The sequence below is a fragment of the Physella acuta genome, unplaced genomic scaffold, assembly GCF_028476545.2.
Source record: "Physella acuta isolate Inbredline_101_S28 unplaced genomic scaffold, ASM2847654v3 ptg001148l, whole genome shotgun sequence".
Taxonomy (NCBI): domain Eukaryota; kingdom Metazoa; phylum Mollusca; class Gastropoda; family Physidae; genus Physella; species Physella acuta.
The window spans coordinates 159,161-174,292 of NW_026732665.1; the positions used below are offsets into that span (position 1 = coordinate 159,161).

Consider the following 15,132-nt stretch of genomic DNA (forward strand, 5'->3'; position numbering starts at 1 on the left):
CCAGAATGTCCAACGAAATGACCACACACCTCCCCAAAATGTCCACCAAATGTCCATATCAACATAACCGTCAGGCTAGCCGGTTAACTTAGCGTCACGGCGTCCTGTGAAATCAACACACCTGTCAGAATAGCCGGTTAACTTAGCGTCACGGTGTCCTGTGAAATCAACATAACTGTCAGGCTAGCCGGTTAACTTAGCGTCACGGTGTCCTGTATATTTTCAGTTATTCGTTGAAGTTGAAGGTTAATTAACTTCATTAGTTTGATTATAATTTAATCGTCGGTTTTTTAACTTGTTTTACTTAAAGTCTGGGAAGAAACTCCAACATTGGTCCAATTCAGTTGCCACATAATTTGGCCAGAAAATAATTGTTTTATCTGTAGAAAACAAGCATATTATGTCAATTTGGTGGCTTTAGCATTTGGTTAAAATATTTAAACTAAATATTATGTTTCACTGCATCCTATTGTGAGTTTGTGTGGGACGACGTGGTCGAATGGTAGAGCGTTGGAGGCCAGCCCCAAAGTCTCGAGTTCGGTCCTGGTTTTGATTAATCCACCCAGCTCTGATGGGTACCAGACAATACGTTGGGGAGAGTAAAGACGATTGGGCATAGTGCAGCTTAGTGTTGACCACGCAATCACTTCATATGCCGAAGTCAAGAAACATGAACCCTAGTTCATCTACACAATGGATCGCTACGTCTAAAGAAAGCATTTTTAGCGCAATTTCCATTCTGGAGAATTGCGTTTATTAACCCGTCATTTCTGGTTGTATGAATGAATGGATGGATGGATGGATGTGTGTCCGCAGCTTTAAGCCGTATCTCCTCCTCAACGAAGCAATATCGATGACTAATTCCAAAAGCAATTATGTTAAGCAAGTTACGAGGATGAACATAGGCCATAAAAATTCCGGGTTTCTTTCATGGATTTCACGGAAAAGCCAAAAAACCTCGAACAAATTCAGTTTTTGCTCCATATCTCGGCAACCAGAACACTTAGCGACTTGAAACATTTACCAATCGATTCCTGCCATAATTTAAACCAATATTGCCGAAGAAAGTTTTCAAAAATATCCTTTCGTTCGGTCACGAAAAATTAATTAAGAATTTTTAAACTGAGCGTCTTGTAGGTTTTTAGCGCAAAAGCTGAGGATCGAAAGGATTATAATGAGCGGAGGTTCGAAAGGATTTTTTAAATTTTCCCCCTTTTTTTTTCGACTGATACGGGAGGCTACTCTCCCCTTTTTTTAGACTGATACGGGAGGCTAGTTTCTATTTTGTTTTGAATTATTAAAACTACTTGTGTTGCATTATTTATTTGCTGAATATATGATTTATCTCGATTTAATTTACTTATTAATTCAAACGTTATTTTTGTACGCTATTAATAAGCTGAGGTTCGAAAGGAATTTACCATAGCGAATGAGCGGAGGTTCGAAAGGATTTTTTTTAAAAATCTCGTTAATAAATATTTTTTCTATTTTGTTTTGAATTATTAAAACTACTTGTGTTGCATTATTTATTTGCTGAATATATGATTTATCTCGATTTAATTTACTTATTAAATCAAACGTTATTTTTGTACCCTATTAATAAGCTGAGGTTCGATATAAGGAAATTGCGCTTTAATTAACTTGTTTACTTTCTTTATTGCTAGTTGGTGGCAAATCCCAATCACCCCAATGTTGATTCACCTTGCTATGGCTTACATTATTAGGACATTGATTCCTTTGTAGAATCTTCCAACTGTGTTTTATTCGTTTCAAGCATTAATTTTCATACTTCGTTTTAGATTCGAACCCGAACCCGTTACCGTTAAAGCGGCGTAGGTGAAGTAGATTATAACAGAAGTGGTAGGTGAATGATAAATTAAGTTTAAAACAAGTGTTGTGCTAAACTTCACAGGGTCCGCTGCCGGTTAGATGGTTGGCACCAGAAAGTTTGATCGACAGAACACACAGCACTAAATCTGATGTCTGGGCCTACGGCATTCTTCTGTGGGAGATTGTTACGCTAGGTGAGTTAATAGGTTTACATTAGTAGGGGGGGTGTATGTAGTGAAGGGGGTGAATATTGTTGTTACTTGGTACCCTATACCGTTCGTCCTTGTTCAGTTCTCGTGCTGTGAGTTGTAATATTCCGGTTTGAACCAGTTTATGAAAGGGTATGTAAGGTGTATGAAAACGTGTGTGATGGCCTCAGTTTTGTCCAGATCTCCAAGGTTAGTACAGGTTAGGTTTATACTAGTTTTTAGCCACTGTATCTTAGTTTACTAGCTTGTGTATTTTCTGTTTAAACTAGACTGTGTTAGGTGTAGATAGTGTATATAAATTCTTTTAGTTTCAACGAGCCTTTGTTTCAGTCTTGTTTTGTAACCCGTTTGTGGTTGTTTGTCTTATGTGTTGCGCTACGCATCGGATCTCCCGAATGGCATGTCCGTGTGTTCACAACAGTGTACTTTACGGTGTTGGAGGGGGGGGGGGACTATCTTTGGGTGAGTCTATTGTTTTACTTTAGTTTGGTAGGAGGGGGCTACTGTATGGGTTTGGAGGGGGGGGGGGGGGTGTAGATTGTAAATCTCGGCAAATTCATTAAGCAGGCGCATGTAACCTTCACCTTGAATGTCTTGCAACCAACAGTCTGATTGCAAACGATACACTTTTGTGTTGATAGATGGGGACGGAGCGAACTTTCTAGATAGCAAACAAATACAACAAAATAGCATTAGCTTCCTACAACATTGTGTCATGAAGAAGGGCTTCACAAAATGTGTACATTAATACTATTATATTAATACACGGGATACCGTGATGGGTCTGAATAGATCAGCCTTCAAGATAAAATAAACAGTACCTGTGATGTAAAAGATACTGGGTGAACCTGGCAATAGGGCTGGTAAGTAGGTCACCAACCAGTTATATGGCTCATGCAGGTTTTATTGAGCCGTAGAACTGGTTGGTGACCTACTTACCAGCCCTATTTTGTTCCAAATGTCCAGCCTAGATTTCATTTTCTCGCACCACACCCACCCCACCCAAGTTGACAAAATATCGATCTAAAGAGTTTGATCATTGATTTCAGGTGCCAGTCCTTACCCCGGGTTGTCTGCCCATGACGTCTTCAAGTTTGTTAGCGCTGGCAAGAAAATGGAGAAACCTCAGCACTGCAGTTCTGACATGTAGATAACTTTAATCCTAACCACACAATCGACAACACACACATCCACTTTGACAACTAAAAACCCACTCAGCTAGAGAAATTTTGACAATTCCACATCAATTACGACAGCAACAAAAAAGTTCCACACAATCACACACAAAAAATCCCACACAACCCCCACCCCCCACATAACTCACCCCAATGTATAATCCCACACACTCACAACCCCACACAACTCAACTCCAACAATCCTACACAAAATCCCACCCCCATACAAACCCGCACAACTCAACTCCCACACAAAATCCCACCCCCATACAAACCCGCACAACTCAACTCCCACACAAAATCCCACCCCACACAATTCCATACACAAACCCACCCCCACAATCCCACACAACTCACCCCCATACATAATCCCAACCATTCACAACCCCACACAACTCAACTCCCACACAAAATCCCAATCCCATACAAACTCCCACCCCCACACAACTCAACTCCCACAATAAATCCCACCCCCACACAATCTCCTACCCCCACACAATCCTACAACTCACCTCCCACAATCCCACACACAACGCCACCCCAACTCCCCCACAACCAACCAACTAACCCTAACCCTCCCCGTCCCCAGATACGAGCTCATGTGCAGCTGCTGGTCCTTCCTCCCAGAGAACCGTCCAACGTTTGATGCCCTGTGTCGCAGGTTCGAGACTCTGCTGGAAAAGGAAAAAGATTACATCAATCTGGAACTATTCCAGAGCGAACAGTACGCTTGTCTGGATGCGGACATAATGGATGAGAAGTTATAGGACATAAAGCTGGTTGTATGAGAAGATATATGACATAAATGAAAAGATATATGGCATAAAGCTGGTTGGATGAGAAGAAATAGGATATAAATTTGGTTGGATGAGAAAAAATAGGACATAAAGCTGGTTGATTGAGAAGATATAGGACATAAAGCTGGTTGATTGAGAAGTTATAGGACATAAACCTGGCTGATTGAGAAGATATAGGACATAAAGTTGGTTGGATGAGAAGAAATAGGATATAAATTTGGTTGGATGAGAAAAAATAGGACATAAAGCTGGTTGATTGAGAAGATATAGGACATAAAGCTGGTTGATTGAGAAGTTGTAGGACATAAAGCTGGCTGATTGAGAAGATATAGGACATAAAGTTGGTTGGATGAGAAGAAATAGGATATAATGCTGGCTGAGTGCAGACATAATAGATAAGTTATAGTAGAATGACTGGGTTATATTAACTGACAGTAGTGACAGTTAAGAGATCGCGGATGTTACATAACTTACTTGGATTTTGCAGAAAACTTTTTTTAAAAACCCGAGAAAGTCGATTTAAAAACAAATCAAATCATTCTTCGCAGTGATCTCGTGCAAAATGTTTTTGTTAACACAAGTATTAGACATGCTGACAAGTATAGGGCTGGTAAGTAGGTCAATAAATAGTTATATGGCTCATGCAGGTTTTATTGAGCTGTAGAACTGGTTGGTGACCTATTTACCAGCCCTATAGTAGCGATCGTCCAGACGTGTACATGTTTCATAACATACCTACAAGACATTTGAAACCTACCCCATTCTCCACAGGACGTTACAGAACAAATATGTTCATAACCCCCCCCCCCCCCCCCCTTGCCTCATCACGAACAAAATGTAAACTCAGTGTTTTGCAATTTATGTGACCATATAAATGAATTACAAGAATCACATTATTTTTTAGAAAATCGTCGTTTTTCATCCTAATTATCCAATGATTGTAGATTCATGGGCCTATAGCAGAATTTTCTTTTGTTTTTGTTTTTTATAAATAAAAACAACTAAACTTACTAACAAGTGTTATACAACAGCAGTATTTTAACCATATTCCATAGGACACAATATAACATGATGATAAATATAACCCCCTCCCACTTTTTCCTTTCATCAAATGTGCACGATCTGTTACGCAGAATAAAATATTTTTATTAAAATAAGACTGTTTTGTAATAATATTCATTATACAACTGTCTGTTGATTTAAGCAAAAGAAACAATAACGTACATTAATAATTGTATTGCATTCAATGATAAAAATAGATAATAAAATGCAATCTTTTGTAGTTTAGATATTAACGTCAATAAAACATTAAAATTTAATAACTATTAATATAAATACACCTAACTGTATATACAAACATTGTATTCAATAAAAACATTGCAACCATCCATTGTTTGCAGTTGTGTTGTCATGTTATAGTGATGCCTTGTATTCTATAGAACTGTTTTCATCGTTACTATGGACTTATAGTAGCTACTTTTACAAATGCTGCCGAGTGTATGGCTTGTAAGACATGTTCTCTCTCACTGTTATTCGATATCTCGCTAGCCAGGGAGAGGTGTGAATTTTCGAACTGAATTTTCTCTTGTGAACATGGTTACCATTATTAAAAAAAAAAATGCGGTTATTTGTTTCTAGGTCTCGTCTCAAGATTTTAAAATACCAAGAGTGCATACAGGGTCCATAGCCAAATCCCAAAAGAAAATTCAAGGCTTTTTCAAGGTTTTCAAGGTGATTTTGGGGGGAATTTCAAGGTAAAAACTACCACTAATGGGCATTACAATGAGGGTGATGTATGTTTTTTGCACACACAATTTTTGAAATAATGTTGGTGTAATTACAAAATTATCTAAGTCAGGAGATTGTCTGAGAGTCCAGCATAATCCCTTTTGCAATCAGTATCTTTGGTGTCAAATGACACTCCTCCAACTTCTATTTTCAGAAAAACCTCTTTCAACACTGGCTTGACCATGTGACAGAAGCAATAGATCTCTAACAATTTTCCAAATGTTCACATAAGAAATTTTGCTACCAAGCTGTTCTATGAAAAAAATGTCCAGCCTATCATGTTCTCAATTAGATTTAGATAGACAACCATTTAGAGTACATGTATCTATGAATGTTGAAAATTGAAACAGAACTTGGTCACACTCAGCTGATTTCAGTTTCCATTTGTTGACTAGGATGTGAAGAATTCCCTTCATTTTTTTTTTGGTGAACTGGCTCTATTTTTAAACATTTGCATTAGGCTAAGTCTCTCACTAATGACTAAAGTAATGGAGATTTCAACAAAAAATTTGATGAAAATCCTATCAAAGTTGTCTTACAATCAGATTTGGAATTGAGAATTTGAAGCTCACTTGCTTTTTTTACTTTTTCTAGAGACTTTATTAGAGAGTCAGCAACAAACCCAACTTCAATTGAATGACTTGTCCATGTCAAGTGATAATCAGAATCAGGTCATTATACATAAAAGGAAGCATTGGTTCGTCTGTGTGAGGGTACAAAATGAGGATCTTGTTTGTGGTTCTTCTTGTTGCACCAGTTGTGAGGGTGGGGATTTTTACGATGCGAAACGAATGAATCCAATAACACACAGTTCAGTTCCAAATACAAAGTTCTTTATTCAAATGTATAAAATCATGTTTCTACCTCATTAGCCTATTCTATACTCTCTACTGTTTACTACTACTACTAACTGTTCACTATACTACTAACTACGCACTCCCATGACCAATCCTAACACTAACTTTCTGTTCCCTAGCTCTACATATTACAACCGTCTCTAACCGCTTCCTAACACCTTCACTACTCCTCGCTCAGCCGATCAAACACTATTTTCTATGAAAGACTCAATGAAATTATCAATGACAGAGTCAATGATAACTACCGCTCTCCTGTATTTTTCTCTTAAGAAACTCAATGATAAAGCGTTAGTAGTTATAACGAGAGAGAGAGAGTTTATCAAAACGGAAATAATTCAACTCGTTTAATTAATAAAGCGTTAAACGTAATTATTAATTCTTAATTTCTCAGCGATTGATACAATTGTTTAGGGACAGTTAAATTATTTTTTTAAAAATATAGATCCTCGATCTTCATTTATAATTTATTAATTAAAATAAGATTTTAAAAAAATAATTAAAACAGGTCTTTGTACTATATTATTAAAAAACAACAACTAATGAATATAATAAATAATTTTGACTATTTCTCATTCTAAACCTGCCGAATATCTTTTTTTTTTAAATGCAAGGTAATCTTTTATAGAACCTACATGATTAACTTTTCTTCTAATAATAAAAAAAAAAAAACTCTAAATCAAAACTATTATTCCTACAAATATTAGAGTAGTCTCCCTTGACAGTTTCTATTCGAATGTATTTTGTGTTAATTTTCTTTATGAAATACAGTTGACTTTTTAAATAAATTATATAAGAAAACAATCTATCTCTGTGTATATTTATTTAAAAAAAAATATTATTACAATAATTAGAATAGGTGTTACTGGTTAAATAGCAATTATTCTCATTCTAAATCTTTGGCTATCGAGTTTCATGGGTTTTTAAATTTAAGATTATGAACACATTGGCTTGACGAAAATGATTATATACACTTAAATACATACTAAAATTTACTTTTGTTAATAAACCTACACTATTTTATGCACACATACAAAAAAGAATATTTTAGCGGCAGTTACAACGTCAAAAAAAAAAGGAAACTCCTTTATACTGAATAGTTCTACGTAACAACAAAAATGTAAAAATACATAGTCCTAGAGCACACTAACACATACATATATACATACGAAGATATGTGTGTGTGTAAGTAGGATGTGAGGTGTGTAGACAGGCGGGGTGGAAGGAAAGCAGTTTGGCAGGAATAACGGTAGGTAGGAAAGTAGGTAGGCAGGCAGCAGCGCAGGCAGGTTAGTAGATAGGTAGGTACGTAGGCAGGGAGTTAGGTATGTAGGTAGGTGGGCGTAGGTAGGAAGGCGCCTCACTCGCTATAGTGAGCGATTATAGTAGCCCATCATATTCATAGCGTTTCGCAATTATTAAAACGAACAAAGGTACCATAGTACTCACGGGAAAACCCGGGGAGCTAAATGGAACCCTGCCAGGGCGCCACCAAATCGAATTTTTTTCGTAGAAACCACCACAGGGGTATTAGCATTAACTTCTCAAATTTGAATGACAAACGAATGAAATCTTTGATAATGCTTAAACAAACAAACCCACATATTCGTTTTTGGGGCGCGGGTTTGTCTCCACTGCTGCCTAGACGCACCAAGGCTCACTGTATGAAAGCCTTGAGTGTACGTTAATCAACCTCTGTAATAGTGAGGTAGAACACACATTGGCGACCGCCCATGTGTTAGAGACGCGTCCCTTGGCGCTCCAGGGAGCCACTGGTTATATTTCCGCAGGGGCGCCCCTAATTCGGTTTAATTATAAAATGTCGTGTGCCACCGTGTCCCTATTGTAGGGTGCTCTTTAAGGAGGCACTCTCTGTAGAGCCCGGGGCGCTCGCTGTCGCCAATTGCCAGGGCGCCGGCGGGCGCTCATTATTCTACTTAGTGAACATTTATAGTAGCCCATCTAAACCGTAGGGTCGCCCGAGATGGGTCTTGGCCGCTCTGGGCCACTCAACCGCCGGGGAGCTGGCGGATGAACCTGGTGTAGTTTTATCACTGAATCTCAGAGGCGTAGCACCATTCCTGGCGCCTGGGGACAAATTTTCAATTTGGCGCCCCCCCCCCCACCCCTCCCGCCGGAGACAAACTTTCAATTTGGCGCCCCCCCCCCCCCGTATTTTTTAAATATTTATAATGCAAAACTATAGCTAAAATGAGCTTTTAAATTTTCCCAACCATTTTGGCGCCCCTAGGGTTGGCTCCCGGTGACATATGTACCCCCCGCCCCCTCGCTGCGCCTCTGCTGAATCTAGTATTACCTATGACCGCAATTGATGAGATAGCCCCTCTGGATTCCCCTCTGGATTCTGAGCTCATAATCGTATAATTAGAAAAATCGAACCCTCCCAGGGTGCCACACTTAAGAATTTTTTTCTTTCTAGAAACCCTTTTCACCAACTACCCAAAATTTTATGACTCTCGTACGAACAGTGTCAAATTGCATCTGGCTTTTATTTTTATGGAGAAAAATTGCATTGCTTCCTGTCAGAGACCCCAGATCGAATGGGGCGCCAAAAGGGGTAGACATTTTTTTTTTAAATCCTCATTCTTCAGTAAAATTTAAGAAAACAGATTTATCCATGACTGATATCCTCAATTATTTTATATAGGGGAGTGTATGTAGGGATGGGCGCCTTTTTGCCAGCGTTTGAATAGGGTTGGCACAACAGTGATAGTTCGCCCCGGGCGCCGGAATAGGTTGCTACACCTCTGCTTCCTGCTAGGGCGCCGCCCTGGCGAAATCTTTCCGGCGGGGTGGGCGTGCGGACACTGTTAAAAGTATATTTTTTTTCTATATAAATTCCGTTTCGTTCGGGGGTGGGGGGGGGGGGGGGGTCGATAGACTTTCTTCGGGGGGGTGGGGGGGGGGGGAATCTACATGGACTACCTACAGGTCCTAACTCGCGACAAGGTACACATTTGTATTAAAACACACATCTAAGACTCAGTGTTTCTTCCAGACTTTTTTCTCCGGGGGGCGGTAGACTTTCTTCGGGGGGGGGGGCGGTAGACTTTCTTCGGGGTGGGGGGGCGGACACTGTTAAAAGTATATATTTTCTATTTAAATTATATAAATTTCATTTCGTTCGGGGGGGGGGGGGCGGTAAAAATTTTTCGGGGGAGCAAAGGCCCCCCCCCCCCCCCCCCCCCCCCCCCCGAAGAGATGCCTGGAAGAAACTCTGTCTAAGACATTTTCCATTTAGGTGGGTTTTGCAGTACAGTGGTTTCTTAAGTCGTGGACAAATGATTGCGCTTATCTCTATTGAGTAGCTATGTATTCTGTCCTATATTAGACACATTTGTAAATATCTGTCACAATATGGGCATAGAGATGATATAACGATAGCTTATCTTTGCGGACGACGCTAAACTTTGGCATCGACACCACCGCCTACAAGTTCAAATTCGGTCCTTCAGAAATGTTTGAAGTCTTTAGATTAAAACTACTTTTCTCTTTTATGTGCCTACTGACCACATCACAGTCATGCATTTGTTCTGAAAGTCTAAAAACAGAGGCACAAATATATCGTCTAGACTTGTGAGGTCTACAGATTAGGTATTTTGGCAGTTATCTAAGCCTTTGCCTGTTCTGACTCAAAGCCTTATTCTTTCTCTATCGACGCCTTGCGTAACATGGGATTGGGTTTTTAAGGCGGCATAAAGCTTTATGTTCTTCCTTTTTGAGTACACTAGATTAAAAACTAACGTTTTCAGATGCCTAAAGATGTTTAACCACTAATTAATCAGAATAATGGGTCAAGATTTCAATTCTTGGTTTTGGGACACGTTAGTTGCCGGGGTTGAGCTAATGTCGATAGCATAGGACTGTACCTTGATGCGGGCGTTTTATTTGTTGCCCATCGTAAAAATTGAATGGTTGATGGGGCTTCTTCAAGGGTTTGATTTGCCGTAATGTTAATGATATCATGCATGTGAGGCTTTTCTAAGAAGAAAATGCGTTAAAACACTTTTTAGTTATGCTTTTTAAAAATAGGCCTATATTTTACGACAACATAATCGTAATGAACAATAAAATGAATTTAAACAACTTTAGAATACACCTGTTTCGGCTAACATGAATGTTATTCTTCAAACTAGTAATGTTAAACGTGTCTTTTTCGCATTTTCGACTTATAAGCAATACATTACATTCCGATAACGTCCATATGCATACAAGCAATGGCGTAGGCGAGGAGGGGTTTAATAGTGATTTAATAATGATACTTTCTTAACCCTCTACTGGACATCATGTTTGGTACCTTGCCCCCGGCAACTGGGTGGATTTGGATTACACCCAAGTTTTACTTCATAGTAAATGACTTCAGTTTTAATTATTGGAGTTGGTAGCAACATTGACACAGTTGAAGGTATTCAGAACAAGGTGGCCAGGAGAAATCACATTAATTAGTATAAAATTTACCATTACTAACAATAGGCCTTACTTAATTGTTTAATGTTGCTGGATATTAAGCCTGGTAGGTATTTATGTTTATTAATTTGTACAGAAACAAAAAAAGGATTCCCAAACAAAGTTTTATTTTTCAGAAATAAAGAAAATGATACAAATCAATAAAGAACAGTTTTCAAAAGAATTTGTATAAAAGTAATTATTATAAAATAGGAATATAGCATTGCATAGATAAAAATAAAATACTTGACACAAACAATATGAGGAATATTTTTTATCAGAGAGGAGAAAAATATATGATGTAGTTTGAAAATAATAATGTACAGAATGTAGCTTTTGCAGATTAAAATGAAAATTCTCATGCCTATATAATTTATTGAGTAAATGAAGCAAGGCCCAAAACACTAGGCTAAATACTTTGCATGGGACAGGCATTGAAAACTACAAATTGCATAAAGTGAAGGTTACCCTATTTATTGGCTATATCCACAGTAAAGATTTATGGCTTTATTACCTGCTTGTAAAATTGTTAAGGAAAAAGTGAAGTATTGTTAACGGCACATGTTGTCATTTTTTGTGTTCTCGGCACATGTTGCCATTTTGTGTGTTCTGGGAACATGTTGCCATTTTGTGTGTTCTGGGCACATAATGACATTTTGTGTGTTCTGGGAACATGTTTGTTTCATTTTTAAATATTATAATAAAACATTTTTAGAAATTCTATATTAGGAATTGTGTATATATATAAATTTATATATTTAATAAGACAATTGGATGAATTATAATAAACAGCAAAAATGATTCAAATAAGTTTAGAAGTATTTGGCTTGATGTCCCAACAGTGAACTGTATTCCGAGCTTGTTTCCCTAGTGATAACCCATCTTTTTTGTGCCACCCTTCCAATCAAATATCCAGCTTTTTCTTGGCCTGTATCATATTGCTGGTTATAGACTTGCTTGATTTGTGTATCACAATATGATTTTGAATGTTCTTCTGTAAATGAAATAAAGACAAAATATTTTGAAATATTCTTTTGTGGAACTAGCAAGAGAAATACATTACAAATTTATATTACTATCTCTACTATTTCTTTACTATAACTAATTACTTTGAAAAGATAAAGCACTGAACATGATGAATAACAAGAAACAAACATTATCAGCAAATATTATAGATTTAAAATTGTGTTCATTCATATTGAAGATTAATGAAGTAGACTATCAATATTTACCCTCTTGATAGCTGATACTTTGATTTGATGTCTTTACTTTAAGCTTACACATCAGTCTCTGTGTGGTAAAATATGAAATAATATGCTTCAATAAAACTGTTTCAGTATATTAATTATATTAGATAAGTACATAGTTTTGAGCTCTATAACAATATGTGTTTCAATTATCATTCAAATATAATACCCTCTATGTTGTACAACTCACTGATTTATTAGAATTTAAGAAAAGACAATAATTAATAAAATATTTTGGATTGAAATCCATTATATTTATTTTAACATATAATGCTATCTCTTGCTATAATAATTACTTTAAAAAATGGGTTATGCCTATAGTACAGTTACCTGAGGATGAAACTAGGCACAGTGTATAGTCCACGGAGACTGATTAATATCCCTTGTAATTGAACATCAGTTGTAGTTATGATATCTGGATGACCAAACACACACTCATAGTCCTGAAAAGCAATTTACACATAGATTAGCAAGAATATCTCACAAATTATTAAATTAAAGCTAACCCCTATTTAGTGCAATCCATCAAAGTAGTAGCATTTTTGTTAAGTTGTAGACAAAATACAAAGGAATGTTTGTTCTGTGATTTACATACTTTTATAAAATAGCAATATATATATATATATATATATATATATATATATATATATATATATATATATATATATATATATATATATATATATATATATATATATATATATTCATTGTAAATTTTAGTTATGTCTTGCTATTAAATTTATTTACTCGACTGATCTAAACTCACTTTATTTAAACATAATATAGTGGATAAGTATAGTGATTTTATTATTCAGCAATAAATAGCAGGCCTAAAAATTTTTAAATAGTAACGTTTGCGAATGAACACATTAAATTCTATGTATTTCCATTTCTATGTCTTTCCCAACTTGATGCATATTACTAACCAAGCATTAAACTATAGTCCTAAACCTGACTCTAATTATCATTTATCGGACAACCTGAACCTTTGCGATACCATGTTATAATATATTATTTTAAAAAAGAGCTTACCACTAATTACTAAAATCAATTGTTTTTAGTATTAACTGAGCCGCATACTATTTGCTCCTATTGTCATCACCAGAAATCCAGTATGTTGGCAAAGATTAGTCTCTAAGTTCCCTGCAACCTCCTTCCTCTTGAGTGCGGAAAACACTGAAATTATTAATCATTATTTCATTATGCCTAATAGTTTAAAGGTAGTATTAAAGTAGTACTAAATAGTATGAGTCTTAGTTACTATAGGTCTAATGATAATTATTATTGTGTATGCTTACATGCTTTAAGTTTTATGCACAATATTGGTATATAATATATAGTCTATAGTATATAGCCTAAGCTATAGAGTATATAGGCCTATAAGCCTAAATATAACAGCAGCTTGAATAATGCTCATTAGCATGCATTCACTATAAACTATAAAGATAAACAAATATTTCAATTTAATTTAATTATAACTAATAATAGTAAATAGGCTTTTTTCTTGTGGTAACAAATTTAAAGTATAGGGCAGTACAGTTATAGTATAGGCCTACTAGATTCTATATTTAAGTATGTGGGCTTTTCATTCCAATGCACCACAATAGATACCACACATGATCAAGCTGGACCTCTGATCTAAAGATTTAATAATTGGGCCTAACAAACAGTGAAACTACAATAAAAATCATGTAAATTACTAATTTAACCTTCTTACCTCCGCTTCTCTAGATCTAGATGGCAGATGGGTTTTCTTTTTATGCAGCCGTATGATTAGATTCTAGAATCTAGACTATATTCTAATAAACATGAAATAACTACTAACCAGAACACTAGATCTAAATTTCTATATTCTAAGAAATATGTATTAAACCTATAGGCCTAATATTTATTTTAAATTCCTATGCGATGTGTCGTGAACTGTAGGTTTCATGTTATTTTTGTAATGGCGGAAATCAGTTTAAAATTTCGTTTCCTTCCTTTTGTTATTCTATTTATAGATTCAAAAGTCGGAGCAATTATCATTGAGTTTGTCGGCTGATCCACACAGGAAGTGACCGTATATCTATTAGTTACTCAATGATCCGATCATTGACAGATACAGAGATAGCCATTCGCATGGGGTGCCTCGCTAGCTACCTATCAACTCCTCCTATCTCTCTACTACTGACCCACGCCTCAGTGGTCAGCTGACCGTCCCACGTGACCGGTCAGTTCCCGTATTTTCATTGGTCTCTCTCTCTGACTAGTCTGACCAACTTGCTATAGCCTGCTTCTGCTATCTACCTGAGCTCGACGCAACCTTGCGTCATCACATATCTCCCTCCCTTTCTGTAGCTGACAAATTATATTTTTCAGCGTCTGCTACTAATCTAATACATCAACAACTATCTATCTTACTACTCTATTCTATCCCTAACATCAATCATGTAAATCAAATACAAAATGGGACAGCACAGTTTACAAAAACATAAAATCTTGTGTCTGTGTTCTTGAAAGAAATGTCATTGTTCTAGTTTCTGGATCTTGTGGTGTGACTGCTTGCTAATGTATGTCTATGTTATGGTATGTTTGAATTCAATCATGTGTAACTCAGTTCTGGCTAGGTTGTCGTGTACTGGCCTTGAGCTAATCTTAGTAGAATGTGTAACTGGTTGAACGGGCTCTGCGAGCAGTGTAAGTGTATGTGTAAGTGTTATGTAATTGCTGGCGTTCCTCTGTGGTGGGTGGGTTGTGGCGAGTTTTGATGTAAATTCCCGTGAGGC

At 36.7% G+C, this 15,132-nt stretch overlaps 2 long non-coding RNA genes across 3 annotated transcripts; one reads left to right on the plus strand and one right to left on the minus strand.

Annotated features, from left to right (window-relative positions):
- The first annotated feature begins 1,933 nt into the window (after window positions 1–1,933).
- On the plus strand, window positions 1,934–4,821 carry LOC131956415 (uncharacterized). Its single transcript, XR_009388962.1, has 3 exons — window positions 1,934–2,024; window positions 3,089–3,185; window positions 3,804–4,821. It is a non-coding gene; the product is annotated as an uncharacterized LOC131956415 (long non-coding RNA).
- Window positions 4,822–11,228: 6,407 nt separating this feature from the next.
- On the minus strand, window positions 11,229–14,401 carry LOC131956410 (uncharacterized). Of its 2 annotated transcripts, XR_009388961.1 has the most exons (5): window positions 14,085–14,401; window positions 13,400–13,543; window positions 12,698–12,810; window positions 12,353–12,410; window positions 11,229–12,114 (listed from the first exon to the last, which is right to left on the minus strand). It is a non-coding gene; the product is annotated as an uncharacterized LOC131956410 (long non-coding RNA). The 2 variants fall into 2 exon arrangements; XR_009388960.1 differs by having other exon boundaries at window positions 13,400–14,104.
- Between the last annotated feature and the right edge of the window lie 731 nt (window positions 14,402–15,132).